The 21180-nt window shown below is 41.4% G+C and overlaps 1 pseudogene; it reads left to right on the plus strand.

Moving 5' to 3' along the window:
* The first annotated feature begins 829 nt into the window (after window positions 1-829).
* The window catches only part of LOC125148184 (zinc transporter 6-like), a 30299-nt pseudogene continuing 9948 nt past the window's right edge, over window positions 830-21180 (plus strand).

Consider the following 21180-nt stretch of genomic DNA (forward strand, 5'->3'; position numbering starts at 1 on the left):
CCCTTCATGCTCTGTCTCCCTCTGTCTCAAAAATAAATGTTAAAGTGTTTCTAAAGAGCAGTGATGTCATTCATGAGGGTCCCACCTTATGACAACCTGACTTGCAAAGGCCATCGTCCATGACTATCACCTAGGCTTCAGAATTTACCATAGGAATCTGAGGGGGCACACACATTCAGGCCACAGCATTATTGTTTAATAAATATTTTCAAAACTGTGATGATTAGTTATAAATAGTATTAAAAATCTGCACTAGATGCATCTAACAATCTAAACCTTTTTTTTTTTTTTTTTTTCATCATGATTCAGCTTACCCATTGATACACAGGCTACCTACTGGTCATCATTTATAATGTATGGACCCTTCTCCTCCAGCTCCTGGATAACTAGTTCTTTTGCATTTTAATTATGTAAGCCACCAGCCCTGTTAAATTTGCTCTGTATGAGCTTTATTGTTACTGATTAAACCTTTTGGCAGGAGTCAGGTTTTACCTGAGGAAAGAATTTTTAAGGATAGATAGATATAGATACATAGATTAGATATAGACAGACAGACCTATATATGGCTCCAGCCACAGAACTTTCTAGGTCCCTCTCTATTTCGTGCTCTCACGTTGTCCTGATGGGTTCATGTTTTCCCCTCTGACCACTCTTCTCTTCATTCTCTTCTCTGTAGAAGCTTCCATTGCCCACAGTCTCCGACATCACAGGCCATGAACGGTCTGTTTCAACACAGCCTGCCATGTGCTTCAGGATCGCGTGGCTCCTCCTATGTGTTTATCACATCCTCCTGTGACTGTCACCTTGCTCTGTTCGGGGCCCACGAGGGATGAGGGGGTGTTGGGGGGCGGCTACAAGGTGAGCCTCCTCAGCTCCACGTAGAACAAATCCTGGCTGTCAGCTATCCTCTGGCTGGACCACAGCAGGTGTGACTTTGGGGAAAACCCGGGGAACCATTTCTTCTTCGTCGGTTTATATTGTCGTGTGCGATGCATGATCTTGAAAGCTGAAGGCAGAAGCCCAAAGGGAGGCCATGGTGTGGGGGATAAATCCAATATTAGTGGCATCTTTGTGAGGTTTGATAGCCGCTGAAAGGTACTCCAGCACTAATATTGTGCCAAACAGCTGGAAGATATTTTGGGGGCAGAACTGTTAACTATGCTTTGGACCAAGTACGATTTAACAAATGGTGATGGGGTTAGTAGTTGTTGCTTTATTATGGTTGCTTTATTATTATTTGTTGATCCTGTCTCACCCTGGGTGTTAATCAGTCCACGTAGGTAACATCGTTTGCTTTCAATATTCCAGAGGCGCTGGACCCAATTTTCCAGCTGAGCAAACTAATGGAGAGATGCCACTGAATTCTGTAGGGTCGACTCCGAGGAAGTAAAGTCCAGACTCCGACTGCATCTCTAAGTTCAAATCCCATGCCTTTAACGGCCTGGAATTGCCACACCATGGGTTAAATCTTGGTGTTCTTATCCCTCATTTCTTTAATATTCTCTGTCTTCACCTGCAGTTTCTTCACTAGTGAAGTAACTAAAACTGCTTATAAAGCCTCAATAGTGGCCCCGTTTAGGGTTTGGCGTCCTGTTCGGTGGAGGTGTTAGGTGTGTCCACAGGAATTCCCAAGCCCTGGGCTGTCAGCCTGTCGGTGGGGGGTGGGCACAGGGGCAGGCACTGCAGAGTTGGTGACGGCCCTGGACAAAGCCTGCCGGCTTGAAGGAGGGCGTGAGGCTGGGAGGTCATAGGCAGTCAGGGCTGCTGCCTCCCAGGCTGTGGTCAGGGCGGGCTTCGTGCCCAAGCAGCACAAGCTGGCCGCACTCCTCTACCCCGGGGCTGTCGGTCCAGGCCATTCCCGCTGCCCGGCGTCCCTTCTAGCCTGGACCCCGTCACGTCAGTTCTGACTGGTCGTGGTGACACCGCAGGTTTTGCTTCTCTGAAAACCAACCTTCAGCAAGTCTGCTCTGCTTCTGGGTTGGATTTACAGAACTTCCTGCTGCTCGTTTGGTTCCCTGGCTGCCTAGACTCCGGACTGAAGGCCAGCAGGACTCGCACCTGGCCTGGTTTCCAGCTCCGGGCGTGGCGGAAGAGGCCTTGCTCTTGTCCGCTTTTCACACAAGTGAGAACTCAGTCTTGTCGTTTCTTTCTAAAAGCGGGCCTGGGCCTGGGCCAATTCCCCCCGCAGCTCTAGGAAGCCGGTAGAATATGGAGATAAGCTAAACTGTATTGTGTTTCTGCGGGAGTGACGGCTTTATGGTCATCACTTTTTGTGACACGTCGTTTTCCCCACAAGTCCCTCTAAAACGAACAGCATTGGTGGAAATCTCCATTAAGGAGTGAAAAAACACAGCTCTAGTAGCCATGATAATTGTAACAACATATCGGTTATCATGTATTCCGTATTCTCCATGTACTAAACTGGGCTAAGCCCTTTGAACATATTTTCTAACTTAATCTGCACAATAATCCTAACAGGAAATGTTTGTAGCTTAATTTTAACCACCGATCTAGAGATTTGAGTTATGATCCTGTTCAGTTCCTGGCCCACTATCATGATTGGCTGGGCACACAGATCTTCCCTTGCTGATAGGCATGAATTTCTAAAATTTTCTTCCTTTATTGCTAATCTCCACACCCATCGTCTTCCTCACAGGCAAATCAACACTTAACTCTGCCAATAAGTCCGTGGAGAAGCATGCATTTTCCTACCTTTGCTAAACGCACAGCTGTGTGTTTTTACTTTATGTAACTGCTGTTCTAAATGTTTCTCTCACATATTAACTTTTCACTGCATTTTCATTTTTTTAAAAAATTTATTGTCTAGTTTGTTTCCATACAACACCCAGTGCTCATCCCAAAAGGTGCCCTCCTCAATACCAATCACCCCCCCCCCATCCCCCATCAACCCTCCGTTCTCAGTTTTTAAGAGTCTCTTATGTTTTGGCTCTCTCCCACTGTAACCTTTTTTTTTTTTTTTTCCTTCCCTTCCCCCATGGGTTTCTGTTAAGTTGCTCAGGATCCACATAAGAGTGAAACCATATGGTATCTGTCTTTCTCTGTATGGTTTATTCACTTAGCATCACACTCTCCAGTTCCATCCACGTTGCTACAAAAGGCCATATTTGACACTGCGTTTGAAAGTTCAGACTGTGGTGCTGAATGTGTTCCTATTCTGTTGGGTGTGGTCCCTAAACAAGACAGGAAAACCTCAGATTGCAAGCAACTTGCTCTCAAGTATCCTGCAAGATGAACACAGTTTTCTAGTAAACTATAAATTGATGAGTAAGGTCTTGTGATACGAAGAGTACATGATGCTGAATGTCACATGATCACAACTGAGCCAATAGTGGGGTGTATGTATGTGTTCTCTCTGTCTCTTAGATTGGGGGTGATCATCTTCCATGCTTGGATGCTTGGCCTCAGGCTGCAGTGTTGGGAAGAAATGAGTGATTTTTCAGAACGTTGGAAAGTGCCCACAACTGGCACTGGTGTATTTTCTGTCCCTTCAAAGCACCTGTGGACAGTCCTTTCCCTTTCCAGACAAGAGTGAGCTTAGGAAGGCTTTGCTTCATTTTAGGTCAGGCTACCTGCAGATCTAGACCCTTTGCTGCCTTCTTTCCAGTTCCATTAAATACAGTCTATGACCAAAGTTAATTAATAATGCACTGTAGTCAACATCCATGTGAGTGTATACAGTGGCCCCCATGCAGAAAGATTCCATTGAACCAATAGGTAGCAGCGATTCTGTTACTGATCGTGAAAGTTGTCCTACACGATATCCCTCCTGTCTCCCTCACACCAGCCATGAAGGTTTTCAAAAGTGCAGGGTAATTTGTTTATTTTTCTTTATATTTTGTATTTATTTTGTATTAAAGTACCGTAATAATTTTTATGTGAATATTTTTCGGGTTGTGGAATGAATCATCTGAGTGTCCATTATTTTTTCTGGGGAAACTCACTTTGATATACACATGCTTTGGATTACAAACATGTTCCAGAACAAATTATGCTCGCAAACCAAGGTTTTGTATCATCGACTACATTTTACCAAACTGTTCCCCTCATGACTGGCATCTGGGTTATTTCCCTTGCCGTCAAAACTGCACAGTGGTGAACATACTGGGAATCGCCATTTGTAGGCCAAACATAGTTTAATATTTACAAATTCATGCTATTAAGATACAAAACTCGATACCTGAGCAAGAGGTACTCTGGATCGTACATACAGACTTTTAAAAATGACACTCAGAGCAGTTTTGGGTATACAACAGAACTGAGAGGTATGGAGAGTTCCTACTGCCCCCCACAGTCCCCCTCCCTCCACTGCCCACATCCCCCACCAGTGTGCCACATTTTTTACAGCTGGTGAACCTACGTTGACCCACCATTATCACCGGAGTCCATAGTTTACGTTAGGACTTCCCTCTGTTGCATGTTCTATGGGCTTAGACATGTTCGTAAGGATGCGTATCCATCGTTATGGTATCTTACAGGATAGTCTCCCTGCCATGAGAGCCCTCTGTGCTCTGCCTGTCTATCCCTCCCTCCCCCACCCCCTGATCTTTTTACTGGGTCACTACTTTTGCTTTTTCCAGAGTGTCCTATAGATTCCAACTATAGATAGGAACAGTTACAGTAGGTTAATGGTTCAAGATTGGCAGCTTTTACTTAGTGGTGACTCTTCATGGCTTCACAGCTCATTACTTTGTAGCACTCATATTCCATTGTCTGGTTGTGCCACAGTTTATTTACCTGCTCCCCTAATGAGGGAATCCTAGTTGCTGTCAAGTTTTAGTAATTAAGAAGGAGATGGCTGTTGGGGCGCCTGGGTGGCTCAGTCGGTTGAGTGTCTGACTCTTGATTTTGGTTCAGGTCATGATCGCATGGAACATGAGTTTGCTCTGTGCTGACGGTGCAAAGCCTGCTTGGGATTTTCTTTCTCTGACCCACTTTGGCTCGCACACACTCATCTGTTTGTCAACTCCCGCTCTTGTCTCTTGTATACGATTAACCCATTGTAAAATTTCTCAGAATATATCCAGACTCAGACCAATTTTTACCATTTTCACTGCCACCAAATGCTGTACCTCTCTTGACTAGATTATGGCGGTGGGCTTGTGAATCATCTCCCTGATTCTCTACACAGCACAATAACCAGAGTCCTTCTTGATGCAAGTCGGTGCTCGTGTTACCCGTCTTTAAACACCCAGCCACAGTCCTCCTGCCTGTGGGATCTTGTACAGGTGAGGGCCCCTTCTTGTGCTGACCTCTTCTCGGCCGTGCTTCTGCAGGGCCCCTTCAACCACTGAGCACAGCTGGACTCTCCTACTTGGGAACCCCACACTGGAAGTCCCACCAACGCCTTCCAGTCTTCAGATTTTTGCTCAGGTATCACTTTCTCATCAAGGGTGACCCCACTCTTCCCAGTTAAAACCACATCCTCCTCCTCCCACTACCATTCCCTGGTCCACTTCCTGGCTTTTCTTCCATAACACTTCTCGGCTTCTGATGCACTAAATATTTTACATGATTCATGTTACCTACATTCCACTGCTGGAATCATAAGCTACAAAAAGGCAGGTATTTTTTTTTTTTTTTTTGTCTTTTGCCCACTGATATATCCCAATATATGGAGCAGTGCTTGGCTTATACTAGGTGTATGGTAAATATGTGAAAGAAAAGGACTTTGTATTTAAAGTTTCTATGTTCTGGGGCACCTGGGTGATTCAGTCGGTTAAGCATCTGACTTGGGCTCGGGTCATCATCTCACAGTTCACGAGTTTGAGCCCTGCGTCGGGCTCTGTGCTGACAGCTCAGAGGCTGGAGCCTACTTTCAATTCTGTGTCTCCCTCTCTCTGACCCTCCCCCATGCCTGCTTGCTCTCCCTCTCTTTCAAAAATACTAAAAAGTTGAAAGTTTCTACATTCTGAAGGGATACTCTTGATGAGTGTATTAGCATAGAAATACAAATATCATTAAAAACTATAATGTGTTGCATGTTAATCCTCAAAGTCACTATATTTTAGTAATCTTTGAGTTATTGTGGAAAACAATATAGAGGAATATATAAAAAATATAGAGGAAGCTGCCATTTAAACTAGAGGGAAATAGATAAGTGTTAGAAGTTAGAAAAAGCAAGGGCTCAAAATGATACATAAACAGTGATGACCTAAGAGATTCTCATATGGTGGAAGAATCATTATTCAGACAAGATTCTGCTTTGGCTTGGATCCAATACTATACATTACATTTAATCCTATGCTATTTATAATTTATAACTTGTGTGAAATCCTACACACAGATAAGTATGTATTGAAATCTGTTTCTGGACATATACATAATTGAGATATTAATAGGATGCAATCGATTCATCCACAAAATTTGCTCAATACTCCCAAATGTCATTTTTTTATCCTTAGGATTTGTATCTTATGTGCTGGGGACCAAAATAATGCCACAATATAAAGTTTCTTATTTGGGTGTTTTTTCACGTATGCTAAGCGGTGTTCAAGTCCTGAAAGTAACACTTTTCTGGTTGATTAAGTACAACTTTCTAAAGGCCAGCAGCAAGCTGATTAGCTGGCACTACAGTGTAGCTTGTAATGTATTCCATAGAACTCTGGAGAAATGTGTTATTTGCTTATATCTGTCCTATTACTGACGTGATACATGGTTCACTTAAAGACCTAGGTATATTAACATGCTCCCTGAATAAGAACATGGAATCTATGTCTGTGTTTTTAAATCTATGCAAGTCTGGGTTTTCTAGATGACATTGATCTAAAATCCTCTTCCAGAGCTAAAATACAAAAAAAAAAAGAACAAAAAACAAAAAACAAAAAAAAAAAACAAGCATTGTCTTTTGAATCTTAGTCTTCTAATGGATTAATCTTGACACATTCCTAATAAGGACCTAATTATAACATTTGGTGGGTGTTTATCAGAAGTCTGATACAAAAGATGCCCAGTTACCTCCTTTTGAGATGTATTAAATTGGCTCATACTCTCCATATATCTAAAAAATTCATACTGTTTGAGACCCATTCCTCCCTACTTATATTCTGATCACTGCCTTTTAGGTAGAAGTTTAATTAGGAAAAAAATACCAATGATACCATGTTCTCAGTCATCAGATCACAAGAAGTAAATTCCCATATTGTTAGGCAGACTCTCAAAATACCAGAAGACACCACTGCTTTTTACTCGTCCTGGGGAGACCATCATGGAATTGACAGAATCTGTGGTGGTCGCTCCGTTGATGTAGAATGTTCTTGATCTTCATCAACATGGGCTACTACACTGATGGGTTCGTAAGTTTGTCTTCTGCTCTGGCCTTCAAGGCATGTTCTCCAGGCCCTGCCCTCCTGGACACTCCAGTACACCAATAAAGAAATTTGGGAATGTTTTCCCTGATCTAATTTTAAAAACTACACGTTGGCTGCATCTATACCTGAGCAATTGCTGTTGATAGCATGTGTTACTTGCATTGCGACCTTTAACTCTTGAGGGTAGGTGTTGGTCCCTCCAAGCCGGTGTTACTGGAGATGGCTCCTAGAAAGTATGAGTATTCCACACGAAGGTGAGCTGCCTGTTGCATCTGGTGTTTAATCTGGGATGGTTCCCAAGCAGTTATCCTTGGCTCTGAAACTTGTTCAGCGAAGTTATCCATAACCTAGAAATCTTAAAAATTCCCTTGAAATAAATTAGAGTTTCCTTCCCCGAGGGCTCATGCCAAGGCACTCCATGAGGCATCAATAAAAAGGCAGTGGGCTTATTTTGCAAACGAAGAATCTTTTCCTAAGAAAGAGGATCTGTATGAAACACCATGTATCACCCAAGTGTGAAGTGATAAATAGAATATGTACCCAGCCAGAGACCTTTGCAATTAGAGAAAACATTCGTTGCTTCATCTTTTTGCAAGGTCGGATTCAATTAGCATGTTCAGTGGACAGTGGAGTCCTGGCTTTTCTTTACAACCTGTAATAGACTCAATTATTTTTCAGGGTTGCTTCTGTTCTGTAAATATGCCGGTATCACTTGGTTTAAAACTACACATTTTAATGAGAACTGTAGCTCCTAATTCATCTCATTTCTGGAACTCTCTTCCAGTGTCAGAAATTTCATACCAGGGATGGTGAACAGCCAAGCAGTAAATGCCTACCCTGTACAGTGTGTATCAAATGTATGCTTGGTATACTAACAGAAACTCCAACCTCTGCCCGGTCTTCCTGTTCTCTATATTGGGGTTTTCGTTTTAACACAGTAGTGTGATCAGACGGGTCTGTGTAAAGTGACGGATATTCGCCACAGCAGAGGTCTATCCAATGTCAGCGTGACAAAGAGTGTACTAAAAAGGCAGTGAGCACTGTATATCAGCAATTCCCCATCTGCTCTCGGCCAGTAACCGTCGACTAGAGAGAATTGTCTGGGCACGGGCCTCTGGATTACAAACACGGTGATGTACTGTGGACAAGATCAGGAGACCATATATTCCGCCACTTTTCCTTTATCATTTCTGGGGCCAAATTCCTCCCATATGTGAATTGTGTAGCAGAAATTGACAGAAAAAAAACCTCTCCTAAGTGACTAAGTAAATAATTTATAGGCCGCTCTGATGGTCTTACCGTTATTAAGCTACTGTCCTTGTACCCAGAAGATAGCAAACGTGGGTATTATCTCTTTGTTTCTGTGCCTTCCTCCTCTTGCCATACAGGAGTCCACATTTTAAAAGCTGGTAGTGTTCCAGGAGTTAATTTGTGAATCAATTGTTTGGAACTTGGAATACATTTTCTCATGGAAACAATATTAAAAATGGTTAGGTTCCCAGGACAACCTATAACATGCCTACTTAATCTGTAATAAACATTCATCTAGAACCTAACCAAGCTGTATACAATAGGCTTGATTTATTACTTGCAACGGGAATATATTTTTACCAGAGGGGGAGGCAGAACTCAGTCTGACTTCCACCCCATCTGAAATGCACACACATAAGCTTATCCCACCTTGTCAGCACCTGAATCTTGAGTGTGCAGAAATCAGCCCTCCCAGTACATCTGGGTTGGGGCCCTGGACTGGTCAAGACTTCATCTGAGAGAGGGGAAGGGGGATTTAGGAAACACTCAGTATGGGAGCTTAGTGACAGGGTCATTTATGCAAAATCACCAAACACAAAAATACAACATAAATCATCTATATGGCGCTGAATAAATGGACTGTGCAGAAACTGTTAAACTGTGAGACCCTTTGACCTCAGCTGGACATGCTCTTGAGCTGAATCATGATCACGAGAGCACCTGGGCATTGATTCTGGAGAGCTTCATACTTAGGGAAGTCTGAGTTACCTTGTAGAACAACCACACAGACTTGAATGGCTTAAAATAATGAAGTTTTGGTTCTCCCTCCCGTTTCCTAGTCATCCCATTTTGGTGGCAGGATTTGGGGGCGAGGTTCTGGAAGAATGTCATCACTCAGAATCCCAGGGTAACAGCACGGCCAACGTGGTGGTGGTTCACATGCCTCGTGCCAGGTAGTCACCTCGGGAGGACTCCTCTCCGGCAGTTAAGGTCTCAGGCTGGAGGTGGCCTGTGTCCTAGCTCATCAGCCAGAGCTAATCGCTTATCTTTTCCAAACACAAGATGACCAGACATGCAATCTTCCTGTGTGTCCAGAAGCATAGTGAGAGGTACATCTAGGAAGGGAGCCAGAAATATTTGTGCAAGTTTTAAGGTTGCCACACGTAGATTAACAAACTGTAGGGGTGCCTGGGTGACTCAGTCAAGCGTCTGACTTTGGCTCAGGTCACGATCTCACAGCTTGGGAGTTTGAGCCCCGTGTTGGGCTCTGTGCTGACAGCTCGGAGACTGGAGCCTGCTTCGGATTCTGTGTCCTCTTCTCTCTCTGCCCTTCCCCCACTCATGCTTTGTATGTCTCTCAAAAACATTAAAATTAAAAAAAAAAAAAAAAAAACCATTAAGCCTAAGCAGTCTTGAGTACTTTGGAAGTGTCTACCACTAATTTCGAAGATCTCAGATAAGTGCTAGGAGAATATTACCGAGGATTGAAGTCTGAAATGCTTGAATAATTATTGAGGTTTGATTCTGAACGTGCTCTTATAGGTCATTTCTACCTATATTATAGAACTATATTTATATACTGAACTAACCAGTGGATTTTTCTGGTAAGAAAATCCACTTGAACTAAAGGAACTTACTTGATGTCTTCTATTGCTGCCAATATGATGGAGAATCAATTTTGTGATTTTTGCTTTTGTCCTTGAAAAGCACAAGGAACTCCTTCTCTCACACAAGACCTTCCTTGATCCATTTCCTCCCACAAAATCAAGCCTGCACTGTGACACGAGTAACCTGAGATTTTCAGTCGGTGGGTTCAGGAGCTACTGTCTCTCTGATTCTCACACCTTCTAGTGCTTGAAGGAAAATTTATCATGCAGAGAGGGCTTATGGCTTATTATTCACCTACTTTAATTTCTGATCTTTAAAAAAAAACTGTTCGTTGTAAAAGAAAATATTTAAATTTGCTGGGTGGAAAATGCTCACAATTTTTAAGTTTTCAAACATTTTGGTACACATAATTTTTATTCCCCTTAGTGCAAATTGATAATCAAGTAGGACTATTTTTTTAGTATTGTAATAAAAATACTTGAAATCTGATAGAAGATCACTTAAAATCTTCCTTGCATTTGCTGACAAAGTCTTGGGGATTTTAACAGTAGATAAATACAAAAATCCTTTAATGTAACAATGTTGGTTTTACCTTTTTTCACATTTTGGAACAAAATATTTCTGAAAAATACTTTGCCATATACCTTAAAACTCAAAATTTTTTGACAGCACCCTAATTTTTTTGACAAGATGAGTAATAATCATGACATGAGAAAAACTGGCTCCTTAAATCATTTGGATGTGATAGTTAGGTTTTTTCCGTGTGTGCGCGTGCACGTGAATGTCATACTTATCTGATAGTGTTGTTTCTTTTATGAATCTGTTCTTTTAGTAACTGAGCAAATATTTATGGAGGATCTACTGTGTAACCACCATACAACAGATATGCAAAGACTCCTGAGTTGAGCAAGGATAATTTTAGTGTGATGAGACAGACAGTAAACAATTAAATGACCTGAGCATGTAACATGCCACATGGTGGGGAGTGTAATGAAGGGAAATAAAATTGGAAAAGAGAATGGTCCTGTTATGGTCAAGTCTGTATCTTTGAATTGGCAAATTATACTTACAAAATTATGAATTTGTTTTAAACAATATAAGGATTCTAAGTAAACAGGTGAAGAGGGAAGGAGGAGAAAAGAGATGATTTTCAAGAAAGGCACCTTACACTTAACGATAAAACCGGTGTCTCACTGACCTAAAACCTAACTTTTTTTTTTTTTTTTTTGGATTGACTTTGTCACTTGTAACCCATCAGAAAGCACCAGACTGCTGCTTTGTTGACCTAACTCAGCATTTGTGGGTCCGTCCTCTAGAGAAATGATAAACCTGTACATGTTAAATCTTTCCCCCTTCTATTTATTTTCTTGCCTCTTGGGTTCATCCAGTAGGCTAAAGGGTTTCCATGCTGAGCTCCAGTCATTCATTTTTCAAGTGTTACAAGACAAAAGTGAAATCGTTTAAAACATAATAAACGATTTAGGTTTAAATCATGAAATAGGTTTAAAACATGAAATTTGTGACCTCCAAGATAATGAAAAGGAGATCATTTGGGTTAGAGTGTGAGTCAGAGGACTTTACACCCATAGTCTATTAAATGAGCAACAGCATCTCTAAAAAACATACATAGTTTAATATACATAGTTTAAAAAAAAAACATAGCTTATTGCTGAAAAGTGGTAACTATCTGAGCTTTCAATGAGTCATGATCTTTCTGCTGGTGGAGGGTCCTCCCTCGATATCGATGGCTACTGACAGGGTGGTGGGCGCTGAAGGCTGGGGTGGGTTGGAAAGTTCTTAGACAACAGTGAAGTTTGCAGCACCCGTTGACTCTTCTTTCATGAACGATTTCTCTGTAGCAGGTGATGGTTTGATAGCATCCAACTCCCAGTAGAACTTCTTTCGGAACTGGAGTCCGCCCTCTCCAACCTGCCACTTGTTTCTCAACTGAGTTCATGTGATGTTCTGTGTTGTCATCTCAACAGTCTTCACAGCGTCTTCACTGGGACTAGATTCCATCTCAAGAAGCCACTTCTTGGTTCGTCCGTAGGAAGTAACTTGTCCATTGGAGTTGTGTCAGGTGATGCAGATGTTTGGTCCCACCTTCAGGCTCCACTTCTGAGTCCAGTTCTCTTGCTGTTTCCCCACATTTGCAATTATTTACACTGAAGTCTTGAGCCTTCAGTTTGTTAAATCAAAAAAAAAGAAAAAAAGTAATAGCTGAAGTACAAGCAAAGCCCAGCAAAGTGAGGTATGCCCACGTTTTTATTCTGTTTGTTCTTGCATGTAGACTTCTGGTGTCATATGCTGACAAACAAAAATAATGCTCCTTTTATCACTGGGAATGCTAGAAAGGAAATAGGTCTTTTCATCAGTCCTTGTGGAAAATTGGTTACTTCATTAGCAGCTCTTCTCTGCTCAATCACTGGGTCCTGCTCAAGTTTGAAAGGCAGTGTAAGGGAGAGCCAATCAAAAAGTAAAACAAAAAACCACAAATGAATGAAACAGAAAGAATAGTCTATTTCCTTAAAGAAGTTGTTAGGAAAAAGGATCTAGATCTCAAAAGTGGCAAAAGAACCAAAAGCACAGCCACCCAAGGTACGATGAATGATGACCAAGAAGGCCTTGCACTCACTTTTCTTTGAAACACCTAAGTGTAATATCCATCGGCTGCGTAGTTATATTTGAAAAGATTCAATGTTAAGAGGTGAATTATTTAACATGTCCAGCTAAACCCAAATGTAATAAATTCAGATTTCTTAACGAAAATGATGGGAATGATAACCATTCTCAACGTGGAACGACTTTGGAAAGGTAGGGATGAGTTTTTTGTTCACCGAACTTTAATAAACTGTCCTCAAGCTTAAGTATTAATATTCTGAATGATAGCTAGGTAGATGTGTCAGATGGATCTTGGATCATTTATATAAAATTATTTTAACTGTTGAGCCTAGTTCTCCCACGGTCATTGTTGAGTAGTGTGTGTTGTTGGGGTGGGGGGCGGGAGCAGTTCAAAGTAGAAGATACTCTCAGCCTGAACTTCATCCCCCAATACCGGTGCATTTGGTTGCAATGATACCCACACCTTGTGCTGTACTGCCAGAGCCAGGATGCCTCTGTGTGCAGTCAGTTACTTATACAAAATCTTTTTTTTCTCAAGGGGGTACTGACCCACCTGCAGTCTGATACTCCACGAGGCAGGCGTCAGGGGCTTGTGGCCAGAAGTGGTCCTACAGAGGTTTTTCATAGCCTGTGGGGAGGCTAGTGCCTGCTTCAACTTCCCAGCCTTACACAAATGAATCCCTGATGAGCCTCATCCTGGGTGTGGAGTTGCCCATCTTTACCAGAAACTGCAAATCAAAGCATATGCCCTTGTGATTGTGAGTGTCGGCTAACTTGTGAAACCAAAGTGTCTCCTCTGCCTGTGTCCTTGTAATCTTTCTGGCTTGGCTCTTCTCCCCTGCCCTTCCGTCCCTGATTAGATCTCAGCTTTAGCATCTCTAAAGGATGACAGCCTATCTGGTGCTACCTTCATGGAAATCTTGAAGACCCCACACTGTCTTAGATCAAACCATTAAAACTTCACCCTTGATGGTAATCCATCCGTCTGTATTTTGGCTGGTGTATTGACAAACCGCCATGAAACTTTGTTTATGTAGGTAATGTTTCGAACAGCCAAAGGCCGTCTATCTCCTTACAGTAACCGGGGCCAACCTCTTCTCGTTCCTCCACACGGTTAATCGGGCATTGGGGGAGTTTTCTCTAAGGGGAGTGGTAGGGGGGACCTCTGTGCTGCATTTAACTCCAACACTGCATCTCATGGTTCACCTGGGAAAGAAAGCTTTCCAGAAAGCAATAAATCAATTGTATGAGTACCAGCGACATTGATACATTAAGTCCTTAGTTTTTTTTCTTAAATTCCTGAGTCCTGAGGACACTAAAATTTATTTTATATAGAATTGCATCGCCAAGCTTGCCTATGTAGCATTCACAAGATTAGTTTTAACAGGCAGGCATACGCATGTCCAATAGAATTCAAGTCAAATTCAGGCGTTTCTTGAACTTTGCAATTACATTCTGTATGCTGCAGTGCTTAGAGTTTTTGTGATACAACAGGATAATGAACCTAAGCTTGAAATGGAAAACTCAAGAGCAGATCGTTTCCTTCGCATCATGGGCTGGTACAGATTCACCCCTGCTTGCACTTGGCAGGGTTAACTAAAACAAGGAAGCTGGATTTCACTGGCTAATGGTGAACGGAAGATTTCCAAGCTTGCTTACCTATTTGTTTCCCCTATACTGAATTCTACAAGCTAGAGAAAGCTCCGACTTTGTTTAAAATGTAAGAATATTCAACTCTGGCAAGTTTAAGAAAATTGTTTGGCCATGGTAATTTACTGTATTCATCACTGAGGCACCATTAATGTGAGCTCTTTAAAATTTTGATGTGAAACTTTCTTGTTTACTGAAAGGTACTTAGAAAAGAGAATGGTCTGATTTTCATACATAATGTAATGATCTATAAATGAGAAAAAATACTAGAAAACCTAACAGTCAGCAGTTCAGATTCCACTATTAGTAAACAGTGCATTTAATGGAATTAGGCCAGATATAACAAGTCCTTAAACAGATGTAGAATATTTTAAGTCAGAACCTGTAATAATCTGCACATTAAAAACATACACATACAGTTTAAATGGAAAGTCATTTTTAGTCTTCTTAAATTTTAAGTTTGTTTACTAATTTTGAGAGAGAGAGAGGCATGAGCAGGGGGAGGGGAAGAAATAGAGAATCCCATGCAGGCTCCATGCTGTTAGCACAGGGCTTGAACTCACGAACTGTGAGATCATGACCTGAGCCAAAACCAAGAGTTGGATGATAAACCAACTGAGCTGCCCAGGCGCCCCATCATTTGTAGTCTCGAAAACAAAGGCATGACCAAATAGGTATTTTTTTAACTTGTCCATCTATTAGTATTGATAAAGATCTTTACATGCGATTTCTTAGTTGCTTCTTGTTACAGTGTACAGTTGAAGAAACTGCAACTTGAGTAATTTGTTCTGGGACTTGGGACTGACCATGTATGGCTAAGCTAAAACCTGAAGTCACGTGTTCTGTCTCCCAGCTTTCCAGAGCATTAAACATTCTGGTATTGATAAACGAGTACATCTATGGAGACGCTCACTTTTTGACTTTTTAAAGATACACTGTAACACAATCTGAACATGACACCATTACCACTGTCCTTACCGTGACTTCAATTCTTCCACACAATTTGTTTTCCTTCTCATAAAGTGATGTTTTTATTTTCTACCAAAAAACGTAGTTGAAGAGATGGAGGGTTAGAGGGTGAGACGTCTAATTCTGGCCCATCAGTTTTTACTAAATTATGTAAAATTGGGGAGTGGAGCTGGCATTAGAAGTTTCTGGTCCTGGTTGTTTATGGACACCTGGGTAGAGTGTGCTTTAGAGGCATCTGTGTGATAAGGTGTGGGGGTTACTCAAGAGAAAGTCTGTCACTTAGAAATGCAGGAGAATTGTGTATGAAGGAAGTCACATCTGGGATGTGACAAAAGGAACAAGGACCAAGGAACAGGAAGACAAAAGGAACAAAAATAAAGGAAGGAAAACAGAAAAAGTGAAGGAATTAGAAGGATCAATGGGACCCCCCCCTAAGTTCCTCCCACTAAAAAAAAAATGAAACTTTGTTTAATAATGGTCTATAATTGTTGGTATTGGCTAACTGATGCAGGGTGTTCATTCTCCATACATTCTTACGTGGTTGCAGAGTTCAGTTAAAAACAAATTTTGCTCAGGCTTCAATGCTACCAGTTGTAGAGATTCTAATTCAAAACTTGGTTTTGAGTGCAGTGCCCTGGCCACCAACAAAACCTGGGCCCTTCTTTGAGGTAGAAAGTATTGGGATCCTCTCCAGAACTATTAAATTAGAAACCCTGAGGTTGAGGGTTTAATGCTTAAAAAAAAAAAAATCCTTGAGGAGCCCCTGGGTGGCTCAGTCCGTTAAGCCTCCAACTCTTGATTTCGGCTCAGGTCATGATCTTGTGGTTCGTGAATTTGAGCCCCACATCAGTCTCTTAGCTGAGCGTGAGGCCCCTGCTTGGGATTCTCTCTCTCCCTCTGTCTCTGCCCCTTCTTGTTTGTGTGCGTGTGCCCTCAAAATAAGTAAACTTAAATAAATTTAAAAAAAATTCTGTGGTTCTGATTTATGCATAAATTTGAGAACCACATCCAAGGTCCTATAGTATTCACTTCAGTACTGTGGACTACTCTAATACACAGGTAGCAGGACTGTGATTACTCTAACATGCAGGTAGCTTACTATAGGTTATTCTTTGTTTTTAATTTTTTAATGTTTTTTTCTGAGAGACAGAGCATGGGTGGGGGGAAGGGCAGAAAGAGAGGGAGACAGAATCTGAAGCAGACTCCAGGCTCTGAGCTGTCAGCACAGAGCCCGACGGGGGGCTCTAACCCACAGACTGCAATATCATGACCTGAGCCAAAGTCAGATGCTCAACAGACTTGAGCTACCCAGGCGCCCCACTGTAGGTTATTCTAAGATGCAGGTAGCACTAAGAACCTCTGGACAAAGGGATCTTTGAACTCCAGGCCCCTAAAATTTCATTTAAATAAAGGCTGAAATTCAGTAAAAGTTAGAGTACACCCTACTTCTTGGATTTGTTGTTCCGTTCTACAGATTTCTCAAATAGGAATACTATTTTATCAAAGACTAAATTAGCTACTACATATAAAACATAGAATAGTGTCTGACATATAAGAAGTAAATATTCGTTTTTAGTTTACTTCATTTACTGCTGTTTACTTACATTTTTGGCAAATATACTGAAAATTTTACTATGAAAAGCTCTAAAAATCACTTGTTAGAAAAATTTTATTTATACTTTCTAATGGGATTTATTTTATACTAATCAAAAATTCTGTTTATCTGTAATAGATTCTTGCCACAAATATTAACTCCTGTGTAAGTCAAGTAACATTATGTCCTGAGCCCATTATTTTGCAGACATACGTCAGCAGTCATTTCCTTTGTAACTGAAGAGGGTCCAGACCATTGGAATGAGACTGTTCCCTGCTAAATAGAAATGAGTAGAGTATCAGCAAACTTTTGTGTCTCTGTGAGCACTTCTATAATTACGTCAATGGATTCACTTTCCATCAGTACTGAGTCACAGACTATAGCTAAAATATTTTGAAATAGATAATAATCTTCAAATTTATTTAAAGTATTTGACTCTAATATAGGGTGACGTGAACTCCTAGCTGAGCCAAAAACTAAATTTTGATCCTTGAAATTTAGATTGTTTTTGCAGATAAATATGATTTTGTCATAATGTCCTATTTTCAATGGTCTTCTAGTCTTTAACCAGATAAATTCTGTGGATGTAAGTTTTTTTTCACCTGTAATAGCATTTGGCTGAACCATTTTGAAATCTCACATGCTCAATTTTGAGAGAAGACACCTGGCTTTTTGTTATAAATACATCAATAACTAATTTTATGACCTTGGATAAGTCATAAGCTTCAATTCTCACACAGATAAAAGGGAGAGTGAATCAGATCTCTGAAATCTTAATAGCTCTTTGTCTGTGTATCCATCCAGACTCCACCTAGGAAATAGACTTTGAGAGAAAGTTACAGAACCTTACAAGTAATTTTGAAAGGGGGATGGTCTGTGGGAGGCAGGTTTCTCACTGCTGGAGTAGCGGTTGCCGATAAGCAAAGAGAAGACTAGAATGATCTCTGCGTGAACCCACGTTTTACTTAATGGAGATACTGTTGGACGCATGTAGAAAGGTGCACAGAGGTAGGCACACACATCCGTTAGCTCACACGCAGTTCTGTGCTCTGTCAGTGGGGAGGGCTTAGAAGCCACCGGATGTGGTACCCAGACCTTAGTTAATACTATTCTGCGTTCAAAGCAATTAAGATTTCTTTGGAAAATGGCTGGGTCCTAGGACTGGAGCGATAGCTATATAACAGCCTGGGACATCTGAGTGTGCCAGAAAGTAAGGAAGCTCTCAAATCCCACCATCGTGGGGTTATGTCCAAGGCACTCAGGAGCTTTTTGAAAGAGCTTCTGATGGCCAAATATGTAATAATTTGAGCAACGCGATTAGACTAATATTGTACCCAAAATGTACAGTAAATATTCTTAAGCCTATGCTGATACAAAGAAATGACTGAATAAATAGAGAAAAGACAAACCTCTCCTGTAAAAGAATTATAGTTAATATAAACACTCCAGTCTCCGGGGGTAGGGGGGGAGAGAACTCTCTGCTCCTTAGGTGTGGGCTGCTAGGGATTTCCTGCCAAAAAGTACTGTGTGGAAAGGGCAGGAAAAGTACAGTGATTAAACCGACAAACACGGTCTCAGCCAAGTGATCACGATTGACATGAATAAGTCACTTCTGTAGCATGTACCCTTGATAAATGACAAACACGGCATGTTACCTCTCTGGTCTTCTCCCACCCTCCCCCCACCCCCCCCCCAGAAAAAAAGTAACCCCAACTAAGCCATGAGAAAACAGTTCCCCAACTGGGATTTTTAAAATATCTACAAAACACCTGACTGATAGACTCCAAAACTGTCACGGTCATCAAAAACAAAGTTTGGGGCACTTGGCTGGCTCTGTCAGTTGAGCATCCTACTGCAGCTCAGGTCATGATCTCGCAGTCAGTTGGTTCAAGCCCCGCGTCGAGTTCTGTGCTGACAGATCAGAGCCTGGAGCCTGCTTCAGATTCTGTGTCACCCTCTCTCTCTGCTCCTCCCTTGCTCATTCTCTGACTTTAACTCTCAAAAATAAACACTAAAAAAAATAAAAACCAAGTTTAAGAAACTGTCACATCAAAAAGCCTATGGACACGTGACCAGTAAATATGTGCTATCCTGGATGGCAGGCTGAAGTAGTAAAAATGCAGAAGGACCCTGGGTATCAGCTAGAAAATCTGAATATGAATTTCAAATCAAAATAGTATTCAATATTGATTGATTAGTTGTGACAAATGAACCATAATATATTTTCAAAATAGAAACTGGGGTAGGTGGAAACTAATGTATCCCCAGTTTTTCTAAAAATCTAAAAACATTCCAAAATTTTATTAAAATTTAGTATTTAATTTTTTTCTTAATTTTTTTTAACGTTTATTTTTGAGACAGACACAGCATGAATGGGGGAGGGGCAGAGAGAGAGGGAAACACAGAATCAGAAGCAGGCTCCAGGCTCTGAGCCATCAGCCCAGAGCCTGACACGGGGCTCGAACTCGCGGACCGTGAGATCGTGACCTGAGCCGAAGTCGGACGCTTAACCGACTGAGCCACCCAGGCACCCCTAAAATCTAGTATTTTAAATTTGACTAAGGATTTATGATGTAGTCAGTATTTTGCAAGAAGATACCAAAATTTTCTCTGGATGTTTATTTTTTAAAAATGTCTGTTTATCTTTGAGAGAATGCAAGGCACAGGGGGAGCAGAGAGAGAGGGAGACACAGAATCTGAAGCAGGCTTCAGGCTCTGGGATGTTGGCACAGAGCCGGACATGGGGCTCGAACTTCTGAAGACTGAGATTGTGGCCTGAGCCAAAATCAGATGCTTAACCACCTGAGCCACTGGAAAAAAACTGTTTTTTTTTTTTTTTAATTTATTTTTTATTTATTTATTTTTTTTTTTGCAAAGACCTTATTATTTTTGGGTTTCTATGCTTTTCAGACTTCAAAGATAAGACATCGGCAGTGTCTCAGATACTGGCTTCGTAATATACATGGGGGTGGCTGAGAATTCTAGTTGAGTGTTTCAGAGGTTTCCGTAGGTAGCCTGATATTGTTCCTCTAAAGAACGTGATTCCAGAGTGCCAAAACTGTCACTCTAGGATTGCAGAGACATTGGGGGATGTGGAGTAAGAGGAGTCCGGTGTGGATGTGGAACACTTTCTGCAAGGACGGCCCATGTTCTATTTTGAACTGCTCTCACGACTGTCTTCTTAATAATTTGGCTTTTGTTAACCATTTTTTTTTTTTTTTGCTTCAGAGGAGTGATGTCTTTGCAACTGCGAAGATTAGCTGCTAAACTGTAAAGTGATAATGGAGAATTAAGCAAAAATACTGAATTCTTGGGATGAGCTATCTTTTGATATTAGAAAAAAACCCCAACTAATTTTGCTGGCTCGTTTAAAGTAACAGGGCACGGTTGGTTTGCCGGAATGTTTTCTACATGCCTGTGTCTTTCCTTCCCAGCTGACAGCTCTAGACTTCACCTTTCTCTCCAGACAGCCTGCCGACTATCTTAGTCTCTCTCCACACCCCTCACTTTCTCTACACTCTCCCTCAGGGAAGCTGAAATGTCAGCTTTGACTCTGGAAAAGATGCATTCACCATCGGCTCATTTCTCCTTTATGCCATTTTTCACTATGTTGTTTGCCTGTGCATATGCAATTAATCCAACTGTAAGAAAGGACTGTGGTCGTTATTTTTAGTTGCCTTCTCCCCTAATCCAGTTGAGACCTTTCCCAGAATCATCCAGAGAGGAAAACTTATCTCTGATTCCCCTGCCTGCCCCCTACTCATTAAAACCACAACAAAACAAGACTGCTTGCAAACTTCCAGTGGCTCTGTTCCAAATGACGGGGGAGACGTTAAAGTTTAACCCATTCCTCCAAACTAGGTGCTGCTCTACCTAACAGATGAGAAGTTGAGGGAATAGTTGCATATTACTGTAAAAATAAGTGTATCCTAGTTTATGATGGAGGAAACGTCCATTTCCTTTTTAGTAGGAAGGATGGTTTCTGGGAGTGTGGGCTTTTGATAATCAATGTTAAGTTCCCCCTAACACCCAGTCAGTTTCTAATGGAGTCTCTGTGATTGTACATATAGAATAGCATTCAGTATTTTAAATCCTTATTGTTACCCTCACAGAATCGCAGAGCCTCCTAATTTTGTTTGAAAATCCAATGAGACCCCT

Source organism: Prionailurus viverrinus, chromosome D2 (genome assembly GCF_022837055.1).
Source record: "Prionailurus viverrinus isolate Anna chromosome D2, UM_Priviv_1.0, whole genome shotgun sequence".
Lineage (NCBI taxonomy): Eukaryota > Metazoa > Chordata > Mammalia > Carnivora > Felidae > Prionailurus > Prionailurus viverrinus.